This window comes from Bufo gargarizans, chromosome 3 (assembly GCF_014858855.1).
Source record: "Bufo gargarizans isolate SCDJY-AF-19 chromosome 3, ASM1485885v1, whole genome shotgun sequence".
In the NCBI taxonomy this organism is placed as follows: domain Eukaryota; kingdom Metazoa; phylum Chordata; class Amphibia; order Anura; family Bufonidae; genus Bufo; species Bufo gargarizans.
In genome coordinates, this window is record NC_058082.1 from 563,432,204 (window position 1) to 563,448,751 (window position 16,548).

The window sequence follows — 16,548 nt, forward strand, 5'->3', positions numbered from 1 at the left end:
CAGACATCTTCATGGATGCATCACTGACCACCTTCTCACAGATTTGAGCACGGACATGGACGTGTGAATGAGGTTTCACATCCCCCCCATCCAGACGGCAGCGCGAGTGTCTACCTTTTGCTTTTTACTAGGTTTCACATTTTATTCGGCTCCATTTATCACAACTATACATTCAGCTAACTTTGTGTGTCACATGTATCTATATACCGCTTGATCTCCTTATAATGGACTGACTGAGCTGCTAGTTACAATGGGGCACATTTAAACGCCGGTCTTAATAAAGCCCTAAGCTGGCGGAGGTTCTGCCGGAGTAATGTATAGGCGCATCCAGAGTCAGTTCTAAATGTAAGACCTCTTCCGGGCTGTCTTATAGTAAGACCATTTTCTACACCTAAAACAGGCTTGGAAAATGGTGAATGAGACGGGCCTACCTGCTTACTCCATGCCCACAAATTTAGACCTGGCGTATTTCAGCTTAGTAAATGACCCCCATGTGTATACTTGTGCATTTTATATGTAAGTAAATAGTTTCTTGAAATAATAAAAAAAATCGGTATTCCAGGGGGCCTACTGCTTCCTCCCCGGGCAGCTCTTAAAACGTGTATGAGGTGAAGAGCATTCTAGACATAAAGTTTAGGGGAAAAAGTCTTCTTCTTGATTCATTGGTAAGGTTTTGGTCCTGAGGAGAGATATGGAGAGCCTAGTAAAAACATTGATGCTCCTCTCCTTCTGAAGATATTTCAGCAAATGTCAGGTCCAAAGAAGAGAGGACCTAAGGATGGGGGGGGCACTGTCATGTTATCGACCTGTACCCACTGCGCGTTCCGCCCCTCCAAGTGGGCAGAGGCTCAGCCCAGCCATCAGAGTTCCAGGTATCCCTTTTTGCATTCTGTTGCAGGCAGCAGCCTACACTATCTGCTAGGGCATCTCAGCCTGCCGAGAAGGCACAAGTGCTCTCCTTGGGCCTTAAAGGGCCAGAATGCACACCTTAATCTTCCCCAGCCTATAAATGACTACCCAGGGTTACTTAAGGCACTTTCTCCAGTAAGAAGGATCCTGAGCAATAGGTTAATCTAAATGACTACAGTCCTGGCCAAAAGTTTTGAGAATGACACAAATATTAGTTTTTATAAAGTTTGCTGCTAAACTGCTTTTAGATCTTTGTTTCAGTTGTTTCTGTGATGTAGTGAAATATAATTACACGCACTTCATACGTTTCAAAGGCTTTTATCGACAATTACATGACATTTATGCAAAGAGTCAGTATTTGCAGTGTTGGCCCTTCTTTTTCAGGACCTCTGCAATTCGACTGGGCATGCTCTCAATCAACTTCTGGGCCAATTCCTGACTGATAGCAAACCATTCTTTCATAATCACTTCTTGGAGTTTGTCAGAATTAGTGAGTTTTTGTTTGTCCACCCGCCTCTTGAGGATTGACCACAAGTTCTCAATGGGATTAAGATCTGGGGAGTTTCCAGGCCATGGACCCAAATTGTTAACGTTTTGGTCCCCGAGCCACTTAGTTATCACTTTTGCCTAATGGCACTGGGCTCCATCATGCTGGAAAATGCATTGTTCTTCACCAAACTGTTGTCACGGAAGGTGTGCAGGAAACTAGAAAACACAAAATTAATATACGACTGACTGGATCCAAAACTAAGGAACAAAAAGGGAGAGCCCTGCATCAGACCTGGCTCTCTCCCTTACTGCTCAGTCTATGCGAAAATCCCAATGGTAGATGATCGCATATCCTCGTACCTCGATTGTATAACACCTGAACACCCTATAATAGTGAGGGGACACGACCACCGGCTCCCTACACTAGATATGGAGGGAGTCAGGGTCACCTGGGATCCAGCAAACAGAAAAACACAAATTAACCACTTCAGCCCCGCTAGCTGAAACCCCCTTCATGACCAGAGCACTTTTTACACTTCGGCACTACACTACTTTCACCGTTTATCGCTCGGTCATGCAACTTACCACCCAAATTAATTTTACCTCCTTTTCTTCTCACTAATAGAGCTTTCATTTGGTGGTATTTTATTGCTGCTGACATTTTTACTTTTTTTGTTATTAATCGAAATGTAACGATTTTTTTGCAAAAAAATGACATTTTTCACTTTCAGCTGTAAAATTTTGCAAAAAAAACAACATCCATGTATACATTTTTCGCTAAATTTATAGTTCTACATGTCTTTGATAAAAAAAAAATGTTTGGGCAAAAAAAAAATGGTTTGGGTAAAAGTTATAGCATTTACAAACTATGGTACAAAAATGTGAATTTCCGCTTTTTGAAGCAGCTCTGACTTTCTGAGCACCTGTCATGTTTCCTTAGGTTCTACAATGCCCAAACAGTAGAAAAACCCCACAAATGACCCCATTTCGGAAAGTAGACACCCTAAGGTATTCGCTGATGGGCATAGTGAGTTCATAGAACTTTTTATTTTTTGTCACAAGTTAGCGGAAAATGATGATGATTTTTTATTTTTATTTTTTTCTTACAAAGTCTCATATTCCACTAACTTGCGACAAAAAATAAAAAATTCTAGGAACTCGCCATGCCCCTCACGGAATACCTTGGGGTGTCTTCTTTCCAAAATGGGGTCACTTGTGGGGTAGTTATACTGCCCTGGCAATTTAGGGGCCCAAATGTGTGAGAAGAACTTTGCAATCAAAATGTGTAAAAAATGACCGGTGAAATCCGAAAGGTGCACTTTGGAATATGTGCCCCTTTGCCCACCTTGGCTGCAAAAAAGTGTCACACATCTGGTATCGCCGTACTCAGGAGAAGTTGGGGAATGTGTTTTGGGGTGTCATTTTACATATACCCATGCTGGGTGAGAGAAATATCTTGGCAAAAGACAACTTTTCCCATTTTCTTATACAAAGTTGGCATTTGACCAAGATATTTTTCTCACCCAGCATGGGTATATGTAAAATGACACCCCAAAACACATTCCCCAACTTCTCCTGAGTACGGCGATACCAGATGTGTGACACTTTTTTGCAGCCAAGGTGGGCAAAGGGGCACATATTCCAAAGTGCACCTTTCTGATTTCGCAGGCCATTTTTTACACATTTTGATTGCAAGGTACTTCTCACACATTTGGGCCCCTAAATTGCCAGGGCAGTATAACTACGCCACAAGTGACCCCATTTTGGAAAGAAGACACCCCAAGGTACTCCGTGAGGGGCACGGCGAGTTCCTAGAATTTTTTATTTTTTGTCGCAAGTTAGTGGAATATGAGACTTTGTAAGGAAAAAAGAAAAAAAATGAAAAATCATAATTTTCCGCAAACTTGTGACAAAAAATAAAAAATTCTAGGAACTCGCCGTGCCCCTCACGGAATACCTTGGGGTGTCTTCTTTCCAAAATGGGGTCACTTGTGGCGTAGTTATACTGCCCTGGCAATTTAGGGGCCCAAATGTGTGAGAAGTACCTTGAAATCAAAATCTGTAAAAAATGGCCTGTGAAATCCGAAAGGTGCTCTTTGGAATATGTGCCCATTTGCCCACCTAGGCTGCAAAAAAGTGTGACACATCTGGTATCGCCGTACTCAGGAGAAGTTGGGCAATGTGTTTTGGGGTGTCATTTTACATATAACCATGCTGGGTGAGAGAAATATCTTGGCAAAAGATAACTTTTCCCATTTTTTTATACAAAGTTGGCATTTGACCAAGATATTTTTCTCACCCAGCATGGGTATATGTAAAATGACACCCCAAAACACATTGCCCAACTTCTCCTGAGTACGGCGATACCAGATGTGTGACACTTTTTTGCAGCCTAGATGCGCAAAGGGGCCCAAATTCCTTTTAGGAGGGCATTTTTAGACATTTGGATCCCAGACTTCTTCTCACACTTTCGGGCCCCTAAAAAGCCAGGGCAGTATAAATACCCCACATGTGACATGTGGGGTATTTATACTGCCCTGGCTTTTTAGGGGCCCTAAAGCGTGAGAAGAAGTCTGGAATATAAATGTCTAAAAATGTTTACGCATTTGGATTCTGTGAGGGGTATGGTGAGTTCATGGGAGATTTTATTTTTTGACACAAGTTAGTGGAATATGAGACTTTGTAAGAAACAAAACCAAAACAGTAAAAACAAAAACAAACAAAAAATTTCCGCTAACTTGGGCCAAAAAAATGTCTGAATGGAGCCTCACAGGGGGGGGTGATCAATGACAGGGGGGTGATCAATGACAGGGGGGTAATCACCCATATAGACTCCCGGATCACCCCCCTGTCATTGATCACCCCCCTGGTAAGGCTCCATTCAGACGTCCGTATGATTTTTACGGATCCATGGATCGGATCCACAAAACACATGCGGACGTCTGAATGGAGCCTTACAGGGGGTGATCAATGACAGGGGGGTGATCAATGACAGGGGGGTGATCACCCATATAGACTCCCTGATCACCCCCCTGTCATTGATCACCCCCCTGTAAGGCTCCATTCAGACGTCCGTATGATTTTTACGGATCCATGGATACATGGATCGGATCCGCAAAACACATGCGGACGTCTGAATGGAGCCTTACAGGGGAGTTATCAATGACAGGGGGTGATCAGGATGATCACCCCCCTGTCACTGATCACCCCCCCTGTAAGGCTCCATTCAGACGTCCGTATGATTTTTACGGATCCATGGATACATGGATCGGATCCGCAAAACACATGCGGAACGTCTGAATGGAGCCTTACAGGGGGGTTATCAATGACAGGGGGTGATCAGGGTGATCACCCCCCTGTCACTGATCACCCCCCCTGTAAGGCTCCATTCAGACGTCCGTATGATTTTTACGGATCCATGGATACATGGATCGGATCCGCAAAACACATGCGGACGTCTGAATGGAGCCTTACAGGGGGGTGATCAATGACAGGCGGGTGATCAATGACAGGGGGTGATCAGGGAGTGTATATGGGTGATCACCCGCCTGTCATTGATCACCCCCCCTGTAAGGCTCCATTCAGAGTTAATAAGTGACGGGGGGGGGGGTGTAGTGTAGTGTGGTGTTTGGTGCGACTGTACTGAGCTACCTGAGTCCTCTGGTGGTCGATCCTAACAAAAGGGACCACCAGAGGACCAGGTAGCAGGTATATTAGACGCTGTTATCAAAACAGCGTCTAATATACCTGTTAGGGGTTAAAAAATTCGGATCTCCAGCCTGCCAGCGAGCGATCGCCGCTGGCAGGCTGGAGATCCACTCGCTTACCTTCCGTTCCTGTGAGCACGCGCGCCTGTGTGCGCGCGTTCACAGGAAATCCCGGCCCTCGCGAGATGACGCGTATATGCGTCGTTGAGCGCAGGGCTGCCGCCTCCGGACCGCACATCTGCGTTAGGCGGTCCGGAGGCGGTTAATGAACAAAACTTATCTTGTAGAAGACTCAGAAGTAGGAACAGCATGCACACACTCCAGGAAGGAATATAAACCGCAAAGTGATGCATTATGGGAAAGGATTTAAAGGGATGCAATCAGTGCAACTACATGACAGCTGAGAGAGGCTAACGAGATGAGAAAATGAAAGCAAAACAAAGGGACCTCAAGGAGGAGGTTCTAGACGTCTGTCAGAGCTTCTCAGATGTCTGGTGGTGACAACTGTTGTTGGATTGTTGGAAGAAGTTGCTGTTGGAGGGTGTTTTGGTACCATTCTTTATTCATGGCTGTGTTTTTGGGCAAAATTGTGAGTCAGCCCACTCCCTTGGATGAGAAGCAACCCCACACATGAATGGTCTCAGGATGCTTTACTGTTGGCATGACACAGGACTGATGGTAGCGCTCACCTTTTCTTCTCCGGACAAGCCTTTTTCCTGATGCCCCAAACAATCGGAAAGAGGCTTCATCTGAGAATATGACTTTGCCCCAGTCCTCAGCAGTCCATTCACCATAATTTCTGCAGAAGATCAATCTGTCCCTGATGGATTTTTTGGAGAGAAGTGGCTTCTTTGCTGCCCTTCTTGTCACCAGGCCATCTTCGAAAAGTCTTCGCCTCACTGTGCGTGCAGATGCGCTCACACCTGCCTGCTGCCATTTCTGAGCAAGCTCTGCGCTAGTGCCACTCCGATCCCGCAGCTGAATCCTCTTTAGGAGACGATCCTGGCGCTTGCTGGACTTTCTTGGACGCCCTGAAGCCTTCTTAACAAGAATTGAACCTCTTTCCTTGAAGTTCTTGATGATCCTATAAATTGTTGATTGAGGTGCAATCTTAGTAGCCACAATATCCTTGCCTGTGAAGCCATTTTTATGCAACTCAATGATGGCTGCACGCGTTTCTTTGCAGGTCACCATGGTTAACAATGGAAGAACAATGATTTCAAGCATCACCCTCCTTTTAACAGGTCAAGTCTGCCATTTTAACCCAATCAGCCTGACATAATGATCTCCAGCCTTGTGCTCGTCAACATTCTCACCTGAGTTAACAAGATGATTACTGAAATGATCTCAGCAGGTCCTTTAATGACAGCAATGAAATGCAGTGGAAAGTTTTTTTTGGGATTAAGTTAATTTTCATGGCAAAGAAGGACTATGCAATTCATCTGATCACTCTTCATAACATTCTGGAGTATATGCAAATTGCTATTATATAAACTTAAGCAGCAACTTTTCCAATTTCCAATATTTATGTAATTCTCAAAACTTTTGCTCACGACTGTAGATCCTGTGAAAATGTGCTGTTCCATCTGCTTGTGTACCAATCTCAGCCTTTTTCCTGACTATAAACCTCTGCTGCTTGACCTGACCTGTGCCTGATTACGGTATTGACCCTTAGCTGCCTGCCCTGACCTCGGAACTGTTGTACGGATTTGCATGTACTCTGTCTGCGCTGACCTTGGACTGTGTGACTACAGCAGTAGGTAGCGGTCTGGTGGCTCTCCTTCAGTGAATATCAGGGGACTGCCACCAAACCTGTTGGTTGACACAGTAGTTCTACACCCACTTATCATAAAATACTGATAAAAAGTCACTCACACACTTACCATTCATGAGGGGTGAATGCTTAGTATTATACTTGCACCTAGATATGGCTTCTATAGAGTGCCAGTGATATGGTTACGTGTAGTGCACCATATTGGCTAACATCATATTGGTCACACCCATACTATTACATCAGACAGACTATCCTGAATATCATGAGTGGATTACACAAAGTACTGACACCCCATTTTCCTCCAACATCACAGGTAGTTAGTATTTTAACCAATATTTACCCTATCACCCGCACCAAGGGTCCTCATTTTCTTGCTAGTCCCCACACTGAGGGTGCTTGCCTTGTGGTTTATTTTTTTATTTTAAAAAAATTTGGCTTGGCTGTTACTGATCGTGATCAGTCAGAAATCACATAATAAATGCTTGTACTCAACACCAAGAAGACAGGAGTGATTTGATCTGAGAACTTTATTTGCATAATTTCAAACATCTTGCACTGTCTAACAACTAGCTTACTGATTGTAGCTGCCTGCAGCCACCACTAGGGGGAGCGAACCACAAATCTATTTAACCTATAGAAACCAGGACGTGACTTAAGGACCAGCGCTGTACATGTACGGCGCAAGGTCCGCCTGGCACTGGGGGAAAATCACGGGGGGATCGGAGAGCGATGGCTGCTCTTACTGACAGGCAGCCATGCCGGGTAAGTGCAGCATCGGCTATTTCGGCTCCGTGCGCTGCGATTGGCCATTCAGTGATGACGGCACATCGCAGCGCCGGAAGAATGTATAAGCTGCGGGGCGGGGGGAGGTCAGGGGAAGGTGGCCAGTACTGAACTGCTCAGCACCCATCGCCTCCAAGGTGAGGCAGGGGACACCAGTGTTTTGGGTCCCCTGCCAGCACTGCGATTGGCTGGAACAATGCTCCAGCCAATGGCAGCGCTATAGCTGCACAGGAAATGGCAGAACCTCCCTGTATGCAGCCATTCTAGCTAGTGACTGCATGCTGAGAGGTTCTGTGCTACTCTGTGCTCGATCTTCTGGGATTTGTGGTTCTACTACAGCTTTCACTGCCTTTACTGCTCCTGAATAGAAGAACATCTGGCACATCTGCTGCAGTGATTTTATTTTATTTTTTCTGCAGCAGAAGTTCCAGATCCCTAATCCACCCCCCTAATCCATGTCCCTATTCCCCCTCTCCCTCCTTCCCCCCGTCCCCCCACCCCTCCCATCTGATTTTGCCTGTGGCAAAGAAATCTTGATTTTTGTTTTAGTCACGTTTATGTCACGCCGGACGGGATCTCAGACATACAGATAAACCAGCAAACCAGGCTCTAGGCGAGAAGCAGGGGAAGGGTCACCTCCTAGCTAATCCGTGACTTCTCTCCCTGCTCTGCTCAGCCCACATTCAAACCTTGATGGTAGGAATGAAGTGTCCTCGTGCCTTGGCTAAAAAACCCTAGATTCCCTGAGATGGTGAAAAGGGGAATATGAGCAGCCTGCTCGCACAGAACCTGGATGGGAGAGATGACACCAACACAACCAAGAAACCAAGCAAACAACAAAAACTGAAACAAAACTTATCTTTTCTGACCGGGAACAGACAACCTTCCGTCCTTGCTTCCAAGACCAGTGTGATTTCTATAACCCGCTCAGAGCACTGGAATAGAGTTCTATTTAAACTAATGACCCCACCCAGTGCACCTGATGGGAGGCGGATCCAGCACGGCTCCAAAACAGAACACTAAACACGTGCTGCTATTCTGGCTGACCTCCGTACATAGTCAGAGCAGGACATGACAGTACCCCCCCCCCCTTCTACGGGTGACCTCCGGACACCCCGGACCAACCTTATCCGGATGGGATCTATGAAAAGCTATCACCAGTCAGATGGCGTTGACATCCAGCGCCGGAACCCACATCCTCTCCTCAGGGCCGTATCCCCTCCAGTGCACCAGGTACTGAAGGGAACCCCGAAGAATTCTAGAGTCGAGAATCCTGGAGATCTCGAACTCCAAGTTTCCATCGACCAGAACCAGAGGAGGAAGCAATGGCGATGGTTCCACCGGTTTCATGTATTTTTTCAGTAAAGACCTGTGGAACACATCATGGATCCTCCAAGTTTGCGGAAGATCCAGCCGAAACGCTACAGGATTGATCACTGCAGATATTTTGTACGGACCAATAAATCTTGGACCCAGTTTCCAAGATGGCACTCTCAATTTGATATTTTTAGTGGACAACCACACCAGATCACCCACACACAGGTCCGGACCAGTCACACGTCTCTTGTCAGCCATTCGTTTATACCTATCACCCATTTTCTCCAAATTCCCTTGCATCCTCCGCCAGATGGAGGATAAGGCAGAAGAAAATCTCTCCTCCTCTGGCATCCCAGAGGAACCAGTCCCAGAAAAGGTACCAAACTGAGGATGAAAACCGTATGCGCCAAAAAATGGCGACTTACCCGTGGACTCCTGCCTACGGTTATTCAACTCAAACTCTGCTAGGGACAAGAATGAGGACCAGTCCTGCTGATTCTCAGCCACAAAGCACCTCAAGTAGGTCTCCAGGTTTTGATTAGTACGCTCCGTCTGACCATTCGACTGCGGATGAAAAGCCGAAGAGAATGAAAGTTGAATGCCAAGCCGAGAGCAGAACGCCCTCCAAAACCTGGAGACAAACTGCGTTCCCCTATCAGAAACCACATCCGAAGGAATACCATGCAATTTCACAATATTATCCACAAAAATCTGCGCAAGAGTCTTGGCGTTAGGCAGACTAGTTAATGATATAAAGTGAGCCATTTTACTGAAACGGTCAACTACCACCAAAATCACTGTTCTCCCGGAGGAACTCGGCAGATCCGTAATAAAGTCCATAGACAAGTGCGTCCAAGGACGAGACGGAATAGACAATGGAAGAAGTGAACCAGCCGGTCGAGTATGAGCAACCTTTGACCGAGCACAGGTTTCACAAGCTGTCACGTAATCCTCAATGCTCTTACGTAACCCTGGCCACCAGAACCTCCGGGACACCAGATCACAGGTGGATTTACCACCAGGATGTCCAGCAAGGACAGTATCGTGATGTTCCTTGAACACCTTGTATCGCAGGCCCTCAGGAACAAACAACCTCCCTGGGGGACAAGAACCAGGAGCCCCCTCCTGGGCTCCCAACACCTCCATCTCCAATTCAGGGTACAGAGCGGAGACCACCACCCCATCCGCTAAAATCGGCGCAGGATCCTCTGAATCACCTCCCCCAGGAAAACTGCGAGACAAGGCATCTGCCTTGACGTTCTTAACCCCTGGGCGAAAGGTAACCACAAAATTGAACCTGGTAAAAAAACTGTGACCATCTGGCCTGTCTAGGGTTCAGACGCTTGGCAGATTGCAGGTAAGCCAAATTCTTATGGTCTGTATATACCGTAACGGGGTGAGACGCCCCCTCCAACCAGTGACGCCATTCCTCAAAGGCCAACTTGATAGCCAACAACTCTCTATCTCCAACATCATAATTCCTCTCGGCGACCGAGAGCTTCTTGGAGAAAAAAGCACACGGGACCCATTTGCCAGGGGATGAACCCTGTGACAGCACCGCTCCAACCCCCACTTCTGATGCATCAACCTCCACTACGAATGGCTGAGACACATCCGGCTGCACCAGAATGGGAGCAGACGCAAAACGCTCCTTAATAGCCGAAAAGGCCTGCAATGCCTCATCCGACCAGACAGAGACGTCGGCGCCCTTCTTAGTCATATCCGTGAGAGGTTTTACTATGGTAGAATAGTTCGAAATAAATTTTCTATAATAATTCGTAAACCCCAAGAACCGCATCAAAGCTTTCTGATTCTCTGGTCGGTCCCATTCCAGAACCGCCCGGACCTTTTCGGGGTCCATACGAAAACCAGAATCAGAAAGCAGATATCCCAAGAACGGAAGCTCTTGCACCGCAAACAAACATTTCTCCAATTTGGCATATAATTTATTCTCCCGAAGGATCGTCAAAACCTGTCTCACATGATCCTGATGGGTCTTCAGGTCAGGAGAGTAAATTAAAATGTCATCCAAGTAAACTACTACGAACCTCCCCACCAAATGATGAAAAATGTCATTGACGAATCGCTGAAATACTGCTGGCGCGTTCGTCAACCCAAAAGGCATAACCAGGTTCTCAAAATGACCCTTGTGCGTATTGAAGGCCGTTTTCCACTCATCCCCCTCCTTGATTCTGATCAGATTGTAGGCCCCTCTCAAATCCAACTTGGAGAACACCGTGGCTCCAACAATCTGATCAAAAAGGTCAGAGATCCAAGGCAGGGGATATGGATCCCGAACCGTATTACGTACGGTTCAATTCCCGGAAATCCAAAAACGGTCTTAGCGATCCATCCTTTTTTTTTACAAAGAACAAACCTACTGCCACTGGAGACTTAGATGGCCTAATATGACCTTTTGCCAAACTCTCGGCGATATATTTTCGCATGACCTCTATTTCGGGTTGAGAGAGGTTGTAAAGCCGAGACTTTGGCAACTTAGCCCCAGGAATGAGATTAACTGGACAATCATAGTCACGATGAGGGGGCAATTCCTGAGCCCCACCCTCCGAAAAGACATCCGAAAAATCTGAGAGGTACTGAGGTAAAGCCGTAGTGGACACACCAGAGATAGATGTGCCCAGACAATTATCCGAACAAAACTCACTCCAACCAATGATCTGTCTCGCTTGCCAATCAATAATTGGGTTATGTTTAGTCAACCATGGTAACCCCAAAACTATAGGAGCTGGCAAATCCTTCATGACAAAACAAGACATAATCTCAACATGTGAATCACCCACCCTTAAGTGAATACCATGAGCAATGTGAGTGAGACTCCTTTGAGAAAGAGGGGAAGAATCAATTGCAAAAACCTGAATCTCTTTCTCTAAAGTGCAAGTACTTAGACCCAAATTTTGAAGAAAAAGGAAGTCAATTAGGTTTACCCCAGCACCACAGTCAAGGAATACTTCAACAAAAATTTCTCTTGACTCTAGCGCCACCCTAGCTGGAAGGAGAAAACTGGAATTGCAGGGAGCTTGCATACCTGCCTGCTCTACCACACCATTCACACCACCAAGAGTCAGGAAAGTTTTTTTTTTCTTTTTCTCTTCCACCTGCGGTTTAACAAAAGGACAAGCCAAAACAAAATGACCACTTTTCCCACAGTAGTAACACAGTTTGTGCAATCTCCTAAAGTTTCTACTATCAGAACGGCAAGAAACCTGACCCAGCTGCATGGGTTCCCTCCGCTACCCCAGAGTTACCTGTAACATCACCCGGGGAGGCCGTCGAGACGAAACTACTCACAGAAGGGATCCCTTGCGCGGAGGGAGCCCTACTCCTTTCTCTGATACGTCTATCTAACCGTACTGCTAAAGACATAGCATTCTCCAAAGAATCTGGGTACTCATGAAAAGCAAGGGCATCTTTCAATCTCTCAGATAACCCCTGACAAAACTGACTACGTAACGCGGAATCATTCCACTTTGATTCGATCGCCCATCTCCTAAACTCAACACAGTAAGCCTCTGCAGAATGTTCACCCTGAAATAAATTACGTAATCTCGATTCCGCCATCGAGACCTGGTCTGGGTCATCGTAGATCAATCCCAGGACCTTAAAAAATTCCTCCACCGACCGGAGGGCCCGAGAACCGGGCGGCAGAGAAAAGGCCCAGGATTGCGCGTCTCCCCTTAAGCAGAGAAATGACTATACCTATCCTCTGACTTTCATCACCAGAAGACGATGGACGCAGCCGAAAATATAATTTGCAAGACTCTCTAAAACTGATAAAATCATCCGTACCCCCTGCAAATCGATCAGGAAGAGCAACCTTAGGCTCCACATAAATTTGACCTCCTCCTGATGCCAGAGCATTCTGACACTGTGTGACTGAACCACGTAGCTCCGCAACCTCTAGGGATAGCCCCTGCATGCGGTTAACTAACGTATCAATTGACGCCATCACAAAAACCGCTGAGCAATGACAGTCAACGTATGGCGGGTTATAATGTCACGCCGGACGGGATCTCAGACATACAGATAAACCAGCAAACCAGGCTCTAGGCGAGAAGCAGGGGAAGGGTCACCTCCTAGCAAATCCCTGACTTCTCTCCCTGCTCTGCTCAGCCCACATTCAAACCTTGATGGTAGGAATGAAGTGTCCTCGTGCCTTGGCTAAAACACCCTAGATTCCCTGAGATGGTGAAAAGGGGAATAGGAGCAGCCTGCTCACACAGAACCTGGATGGGAGAGATGACACCAACACAACCAAGATAGCAAACAACAAAAACTGAAACAACACTTATCTTTTCTGAGCTGGAACAGACAACCTTCCCTCCTTGCTTCCAAGGCCAGAATGATTTCTATAACCCGCTCAGAGCACTGGGATAGAGTGCTATTTAAACTAATGACCCCACCCAGTGCACCTGATGGGAGGCGGATCCAGCACGGCTCCAAAACAGAACACTAAACACGTGCTGCTATTCTGGCTGACCTCCGTACATAGTCAGAGCAGGACATGACAGTTTATAAATAAAATAAAAATTCCTGCTCTGCACCACTTTTTCTGTGTACGAGCTGTGAACGCCAAGTGCTGATCAGTCCGTACTTCACTGCTCAGCACCTGGGCTCTTTTTTTTGGGCGCAGATGTATATTTTTTTTATCTGTCCCTTTTTTTTTTTTCTTAAGAAGTAATAGTTAGAATCATATATACAGTACAGACCAAAAGTTTGCACACACCTTCTCATTCAAACAGTTTTCTTTATTTTCATGACTATGAAAATTGTAGATTCACACTGAAGGCATCAAAACTATGAATTAACACATGTGGAATTATATGCATAACAAAAAAGTGTGAAACAACTAAAAATATGTCATATTCTAGGTTCTTCAAAGTAGCCACCTTTTGCTTTGATTACTGCTTTGCACACTCTTAGCATTCTCTTGATGAGCTTCAAGAGGTAGTCACCTGAAACAGTCTTGAAGGAGTTCCCAGAGATGCTTAGCACTTGTTGGCCCTTTTGCCTTAACTCTGCGGTCCAGCTCACCCCAAACCATCTCAATTGGGTTCAGGTCCGGTGACTGTGGAGGCCAGGTCATCTGGCGCAGCACCCTATCACTCTCCTTCATGGTCAAATAGCCCTTACACAGCCTGGAGTTGTGTTTGGGGTCATTGTCCTGTTGAAAAATAAATGATGGTCCAACTAAACGCAAACCGGATGGAATAGCATGCCGCTGCAAGATGCTGTGGTAGCCATGCTGGTTCAGTATGCCTTCAATTTTGAATAAATCCCAAACAGTGTCACCAGCAAAGCACCTCCACACCATCACACCTCCTCCTCCATGCTTCACGGTGGGAACCAGGCATGTAGAGTCCATCCGTTCACCTTTTCTGCGTCGCACAAAGACACGGTGGTTGGAACCAAAGATCTCAAATTTGGACTCATCAGACCAAAGCACAGATTTCCACTGGTCTAATGTCCATTCCTTGTGTTCTTTAGCCCAAACAAGTCTCCTCTGCTTGTTGCCTGTCCTTAGCAGTGGTTTCCTAGCAGATATTCTACCATGAAGGCCTGATTCACACAGTCTCCTCTTAACAGTTGTTCTAGAGATGTGTCTGCTGCTAGAACTCTGTGTGGCATTGACCTGGTCTCTAATCTGAGCTGCTGTTAACCTGCGATTTCTGAGGATGGTGACTCGGATGAACTTATCCTCCGCAGCAGAGGTGACTCTTGGTCTTCCTTTCCTTGGGCGGTCCGCATGTGAGCCAGTTTCTTTGTAGTGCTTGATGGTTTTTGTGACTGCACTTGGGGACACTTTCAAAGTTTTCCCAATTTTTCGGACTGACTGACCTTCATTTCTTAAAGTAATGATGGCCACTCGTTTTTCTTTAATTAGCTGCCTTTTTCTTGCCATAATACAAATTCTAACAGTCTATTCAGTAGGACTATCAGCTATGTATCCACCTGACTTCTCCACAAGGCAACTGCCGGTCCCAACCCCATTTATAAGGCAAGAAATCCCACTTATTAAACCTGACAGGGCACACCTGTGAAGTGAAAACCATTTCAGGTGACTACCTCTTGAAGCTCAACAAGAGAATGCCAAGAGTGTGCAAAGCAGTAATCAAAGCAAAATGTGGCTACTTTGAAGAACCTAGAATATGACATTTTTAGTTGTGTCACACTTTTTTGTTATGTATATAATTCCACATGTGTTAATTCATAGTTTTAATGCCTTCAGTGTTAGGCCTCATGCACACGACCGTTGTGTGCACCCGTGGCCATTGTTCAGTTTTCCGTGATTTTCTGCGGATCCATTGACTTTCAATGGGTCCGTTGAAAACTCGGAAAATGCACCGTTTGTCATCCGCCTCCGTGATCCGTGTATCCTGTCCGTCAAAAAAATATGACCTGTCCTATTTTTTTGACGGACAACGGTTCACGGACCCATTCAAGTCAATGGGTCCGTGAAAAAATACGGATGCATACAAGATTGGCATCCGCGTCCGTGATCTGTGGCCGTAGGTTACTTTCATACAGATGGATCCGAAGATCCGTCTGCATAAAAGCTTTTTCAGAGCTGAGTTTTCACTACGTGAAAACTCAGATCCGACAGTATATTTTAACACAGAGGCGTTCCCATAGTGATGGGGACGCTTCTAGTTAGAATATACTACGAACTGTGTACATGACTGCCCCCGCTGCCTGGCAGCATCCGATCTCTTACAGGGGGCTGTGATCAGCACAATTATACCCTCAGGTGCCGCACCTGAAGGGGTTAATTGTGCGTATCATAGCCCCCTGTAAGAGATCCGGGGCTGCCAGGCAGCAGGGGGCAGACCCCCCTCCCTCCCCAGTTTCAATTTCATTGGTGGCCAGTTTGCGGCGCCCCCGGCCCCGCCTCCCTCCCTCTATTGTATTTATAACATTGGTGGCCAGTGTGCGGCCCCCCCCCGGCCCCCCCTCCCTCCCTCTATTGTATTTATAACATTGGTGGCACAGTGTGCGGCCTCCCCCGGGCCCCCCCTCCCTCTATTGTATTTATAACATTGGTGGCACAGTGTGCGGCCCCCCTCTCCCCCGATCATTAGTGGCAGCGGAGTTCCGATCGGAGCCCCAGTTTAATCGCTGGGGCTCCGATCGGTAACCATGGCAACCAGGATGCTACGGCAGTCCTGGTTGCCATGGTTACTTAGCAATATTAGAAGCATCATACTTACCTGCTGGCTGCTGCGCTGTCTGTGACCGGCCAGGAGCTCCTCCTACTGGTAAGTGACAGGTCTGTGCAGCGCATTGCTTAATGATCTGTCACTTACCAGTAGGAGGAGCTCCCGGCCGGTCACAGACAGCGCAGCATCCAGCAGGTAAGTATGATGCTTCTAATATTGCTAAGTAACCATGGCAACCAGGACTGCAGTAGCGTCCTGGTTGCCATAGTTACCGTTAGGAGCCCCAGCGATTAAACTGGGACTCTGATCGGAACTCCGCTGCCGCCAATGATCGGGGGGGAGGGGAGGCCGCACACTGTGCCACCAATGATATAAATACAATAGAGGGGGGGCC